This window comes from Peromyscus leucopus, chromosome 6, assembly GCF_004664715.2.
Source record: "Peromyscus leucopus breed LL Stock chromosome 6, UCI_PerLeu_2.1, whole genome shotgun sequence".
In the NCBI taxonomy this organism is placed as follows: domain Eukaryota; kingdom Metazoa; phylum Chordata; class Mammalia; order Rodentia; family Cricetidae; genus Peromyscus; species Peromyscus leucopus.
In genome coordinates, this window is record NC_051068.1 from 104,171,299 (window position 1) to 104,177,298 (window position 6,000).

Sequence of the window (6,000 nt, forward strand, 5' to 3'; positions counted from 1 at the left end):
TCTAGGCTTCAAAGAGTTGAGGGTTTTTATCATTCAGCCCGCAGGTACACTACCAATAATAATGATTCCTAGCAAGGAAACATACAGATATTGAAGGAAGTGAGTGAATAGATACTGAAATTTCTGTTTATATGGTATATTTGCCAGTTTCTTCTGGAACTCTATCAGCCAATGACTTGACAGTTTTGGACATTTTCATCAGATGGATACAAGATTAAAATCATTGTAGTTTCATTTCTGCTTTCATTTTGTGTTTGTGAATCAGGAGCTCACGGAACCCAGGTTGGCCTCAAATTCTCTATGTAGCTGAGGATGACCCTGAACTTGTGGTCTTCCTGCACCTACCTCCTAAGGATTATGGACATGCATCATCACATCAAATTTATAAAGCTTCTCAATGAACTCAGACTCCCATAATAAAGTTTTGAGATAGTCTGTTTTTGTTTGGGGCCATAACAATTATTTTAATATTGATATGTATCAAGATTTCTTTTGGCTAGTATCTATTAAGCATATATTTTCACTAATATGCAATATTTATCTGGATTTAATAAGATATAGTTGGACAATTGAGCACTTAACCGATGAGCTTAGTTCATTTGTGTTTATAATTACTGTTTTCTGATTTATTTATAGATATCTTTAATACATTAACCTGCTTGCTTAAAAATTAAAAAAAAATATGAACAGTGACTTGAGAGGAAGAAGCAGGTATGTTTGAGTCCATCCTGGTCTACACAGTGAGATCCTGTCTCAAAACAAACAACTTAAGCAATTAAGCATCTAGAAAGCCCTTTGTCTGTTTTTCAGACCATTTTTTCTGTTAGACTTTTATCTGCTTATCTTTATAGTTCTGTGATTCCTCTGACAACTACTCGGTCCTTCATTCTACTGGAAAAGTTAGACAGGTGACATCGTAGAGGTAGCGTTCACAAAGTGTTAGTATGACTGTTACATATAATAACTGTCTGTGTAAACGCATACGTGTTAATCTTTTTAAAAATACACAGCAGTGTGTTTTCTTTAACTTGTAAACCTCAAATACTGTCAGTTCAGTGAGTATTCTTAAGACCTTTGCTCACGTTAGTTCATTTTAGTCCGTTTTCCTGAAGAACCTCCGCTGTGGCTTGCGATAGTCTGTTTCCACACGGGATCAGACCCTAGAAACTTGCTCTGTGGTAGAATAATATTGAGAGGTGGGAGAAGCTTTTTGAGGTGAAGCTTTGTGGGAGACAACTGGATGACAGGATACCAGCCTTGGAAGGTACTCTTCATGCTCATCTCTAGGTACAGAGTTCTCAGCACTGGTTAGTCTTTGAGAATGACTTCTCAGGAATAGCAAGCCCGCCTCCTCCCTGGCCTCTGTCTTCTTGTATGGTTGTTTCCTGTTTCCTGTCCTCAGTGTCTTTCACAGTCCCTATCCAGCATGTGTTGCTATGAGCGGTCCTCCTCAGAAGCCACTGTGCCTTGGACCTTCAAGTTATAAACCAAAATGCCTTCTCTGGGAGTATTCTATTATATCAGAACAAGACGAACGAAGACAACATGATTTCAGATATTATAAAATCGTGTTACAGAAAAGCCCAAAAATCTGACCAAGGTCCTAAGGTCAATTTCTGAGTTGGGTTTGGCATATTTGTCTAAGAACTCTATATGACTTCTTATAATGAAAACTCTTTGGCTATTATAACTATATTTTATTTAATTGATTATATGTTTACTATGAACTAAATGCCAGTTGGCAGTTTAATTTCCCAAGAAAAATAGAAGATTCATGGAACAGTGACTTTATTGCTTTATTTGTTGATATAGTTGTCTTAACTATCTGGTTCAGGCTGGCCTTGCTCTGATGTCCTCTTGTCTCAACCTCTGGAGAGCCAGAATTCAAGGTGTATGTCCTTAAAATAATTGTGTTTCAGCCAGACATGGTGGTACACACCTTTAATCCCAGTACTTGGGAGGCAGAGGCAGGTGGATCTCTGTGAGTTTGAGGCCAGCCTGATCTAGAGTAAGTTCTTGACAGCCAGGGTTGTTACACAGAGAAACCCTGTCTCGAAAAAAAATTGCGTTTCAAAGAAGTATTCCATTTTATTTTCTAGTCTCTGTGTCCAAACTCTCATAATATAAATATATTAAATAAGGAAAAGCATGTCTTTCTATTATGTATATCATTTGGTTTCACTTTTGCACCTCTGTGATTTTAAATAAGAAAGCTTAGTTATTTCAAAGAAATAAATCTACTTAAAGTGCCATGAATTAAATTTATTTTTAAAAAGTGAGAAAATATTTAAATATTTAAATTAATGATCATACAAGATATAAAAAGAACTTACTTTTAAGAATGAAAGGTAGGGTTTCTTTGTCGACTAATAAAAATACGTCTTTTTCTAGGTTTGGTGACTTACACTTGCGATGCTTGAGCTCGGGAAGTCTAGGTAGGAGGAGGACTGTGAATTCAAGGATAATCTGGGTTATACAGGAAACTCCAGACTAGCTTGTGCTACACAGAGAGAAAATCTTGTTTCAAAAATGATTTGATTTTTTAAAAACAACATAAAAAATCTGAACAGCCTAAATAATCATCCATTTTTATACCCCACTAGAGTCAAAACTAAGCACAAACAGCCCATCCCCACAGGAAACCTAAACAGAGGAAACCATCGGACACCAACTCCCCGCAAAGAGCGTAGTTTACAGACATTGCCATCTAGTGTCCGACTTCAGAATTTATTTGTAAAATTCCTGCCGTCTAAACGGATTACTTCAAAATGTAGGTAGAGTCTTGACGGAAATTTGAAGTCAGAACCAGAAATCAAGAATTTCTTTCCTCTTCTCCTCCTCAGTTCCCTCTTCCCCCTCCTCCTCCATTCCCTCTGTTCTCCTCCCTTCTCATCTCCTCCCCTCACACTTTACTCCTCTCCTATCTTCTCCCTTCCTCTCTTTTCTTCCCCTCTCCTCCCCTCCTCCCTCTTCTCCTGGCCTCCTTCCTCCCCTCTCTTCTTCCCCTCCCCTCCCCCCTCCCCTCCCCTCCCCTCCCCTCCCCTCCCCCTCCCCTCCTCTCTCCCAGTTTTCTAACCTACCCTCTTGCCCTCCAGGAGACAGGGCCTCACTATGGAGACCAGACTGGCCTCAAGCTGTGATATCCCTGCCATATTCTTACTGATGTTGAGATTATTGGCATGCACCACCAAGCTTAGATAAAGGGAGAAACCATCAAAGTAGCTGAGCAGTGTTTTAAAAACTGAGGAAAGAAAACAGCAGGTTACTAAAGATGTATATTTCTAATTTGTAGGAGGACATAGAGAAAATACCAAACAGCCAGAATACTTGAGGATGAACAAATAACATGAGGAGTCCATCTTTTACTTTTCATCTTTGTGTGTGTTATGCATATGTTTGTGTATGTATGTGGGCATGTGTGCATGCTGGTATGTGTGTATGTATGTATGTACAATGTGGACGTGTCTTCCTCAGTCATTGTCCACCTTATCTTTTGAGACAGGGTCCCTTAGTGAACTTGGAGTTTATTATTGCTGGCCAGCAAGCTCTAGGGTTCCCCCTGTCTCTGCCTCCCCAGCACTGAGTTATGGACATATGGGGCTGCACTCAGCTTTTAAATGAGTACTGGGGATCCGAACTCATGTCCTCCTGGTTGTGTGGTACGCCAACACTCATTTTCCCAGCCTAGGAGTCAAGTCTTTTTTGTTGTTGTTGTTGTTGTTTCTCTGTGGAACAGTCCTGGCTATCCTGGAACTCCCTCTGTAGCCCAGGCTGGCCTTGAACTCAGAGATCAGCCTGCCTCTGCCTCCTAGGATTAATGGCATGTGCCACCACTGCCCAGCTGAGTCAAGTCTTTAATATGAAGCAAAAATGATGCTTTGGTCATTTAAGGGTTTTGTGTGAGGAAAAAAAAAATATTAGATGTTTATCACTTTTAAGGAATTTGTTTATTTTGACTTCTAGCTACCATTTGTTGAGCATTTAGTGAGCTTACCCATGAAGGTGTGTGCCTCCCTTAGCAGCCAGCACTAAGCATGCCCATGATGTTGCTAGTGATCACAAAGAGAGGGAAGACTTGAAGAGGACTGAAGAGTTGAAGGAATTCGCCATGGCTCCTGAAGGAGCTGATGCTCCCCTCTGCAGAGGAGAGCTGGCTGCTGTAGTATTTAGATGTACAGTGATTTCCAAGGGCAACGCCTATGCACGTGTCTGCAGAGAATGTGGGTCAAAGAGAAAAATGAACACCTGGAAGATGTCTTCCAGATCCTGATAATAAAAGTAATAACAAATAAAAGTAAGTAATAGTAATGTAATTTGATAAAACTTACTTGGACAATTGTCTAAACCTCTACCATAAGTACATATATGTTTTAGGGGCAAATTTATTAATGTAGCTTCACAGTATCCTTTCCTTTATTTTCAGTTTAAATGTTGGGACAAAAGCTGAGCATGTCTATCACCTTGAATCTTTTGTGAATAAGATTCTTATTACTTTGAGCTCTATTACCTTGAGCTAAGGATGCCCAAACTGTCTCTAACATCTTTCCTTTCTTCTTTTAAGATTAGAGGTTAAAAACATATTTTAAGGCTCACGTGTGTGTATGTGTGTGTGTGTGTGTATGTGTGTGTGTACACACGAGTGCACATATGCAGTGGCAAGTTTGGTGCCCACAGAGTCCAGAAGGTACTGGATCTCCTGAGGTGACACAGGAGCTTGTGAGAAGCCTGGAGTGGGTGCCAGGAACCAAACTTTGGTCACCTGGAAAAACAGTATGCAATCTTACTGGCTGGTTCATCTCTCCAGCCTTGTATTACCATTAATTAAAGCGTGTTGGTTTTGATTTCCTTAGCTGAATTTCCATGCACTTCACACACCAGGCCCAGAGGCCCCTGAACTTGAACTGACCCAAATGCCTCCTCCTTGAGGACTAGCTCTCAGGATACCATGCGGTGGCATGCAAGTTTCTAAGGGATAGAAGCAACCGATAGTCTTACCCAGCTCTGACACCTATGAACCACATCAAGGGTCACATGACACAATTACCCTCAGGGCACAGGAGTGACAGACACGTATACCTGGGTAGTAACCAATAACTGTCCAATTGGACGTAAGACCTCCTCAACAAGTAGGAAATCATGCCTGATACTGGAAAACTTACCAAGTACCCAGGGATAGTTAATTCATGGATCTTGGAGAAGAACCTACCACCACCACCTCACCAAACCAGCATAATTGCTAACTACGTTCTAACGTTTGTCCTTACACCCACAGATGAATGTAGTCCTCACCCCTCGTCAAGGAAACTTCTCAACAGATGGAGACAATTACAGAAAACCACAACCAATCAAAGTGCAGAGTGTGGAGCTCAGTCCCAATGGACACATTTATACAGGGAACCATGGAGCTGGCCTGGCCTAGCTGCCTCGAGAGGTATGCATCACAGGGTTTGCAGGTTAGAGTCCGTGGCTCCTGGAGCACAATGTACCTTCCAGTTCCTGAGAGACCAATGCACTCCCGCGGGCAGCAAAGCACTGCTTTGTGTTTCTCTGTACGTTCCCTTAGTAGTCAAGGAAGCATGAAGGCTTGACAGGACAACTGATATTAGACATTAACCTTGTGTACCCTGTATGACTTGCAAACGTCACTGTATCCTGGCAACTACAGCTGTATGATCCTGGCAATTGTCATTATAGTCTGTATCTGATAAAGGTACAAATAGTCTGATTGCTCTCAATAAAATTGTCACAGGCTCAGTTGTGCTGTGGCCCCTCCAACTGGCCAGATTTTAATTCCTCGAGGCCATATCAGGTGACCTTGGTCCCGTGAGGAAGCATAGGTGCTCACACACCTACAACACAACTCCTTGCACCTAAGGCCCAGGGACCACCCCAGAAGAGACTGAGCAAAGACTGTAAGAGCCAGAGGCCCGGGGAGTTTGCTGTGAGACTGTCTTCTAGGGATGTCATGTCAGAAGCTACATCCATAAGGTCTTATTAACA

General features: G+C 41.5%; 1 long non-coding RNA gene across 1 annotated transcript in view; it reads left to right on the forward strand.

Moving 5' to 3' along the window:
* Window positions 1–5,775, forward strand: part of LOC119088224 — a 34,668-nt gene extending 28,893 nt beyond the window's left edge. Inside the window, exons 2-3 of the long non-coding RNA XR_005091849.1 lie at window positions 2,392–2,435; window positions 5,273–5,775. This is a non-coding gene — a long non-coding RNA (uncharacterized LOC119088224). The remainder of the gene's footprint in view (window positions 1–2,391; window positions 2,436–5,272) is intronic.
* The last annotated feature ends 225 nt before the right edge of the window (window positions 5,776–6,000 follow it).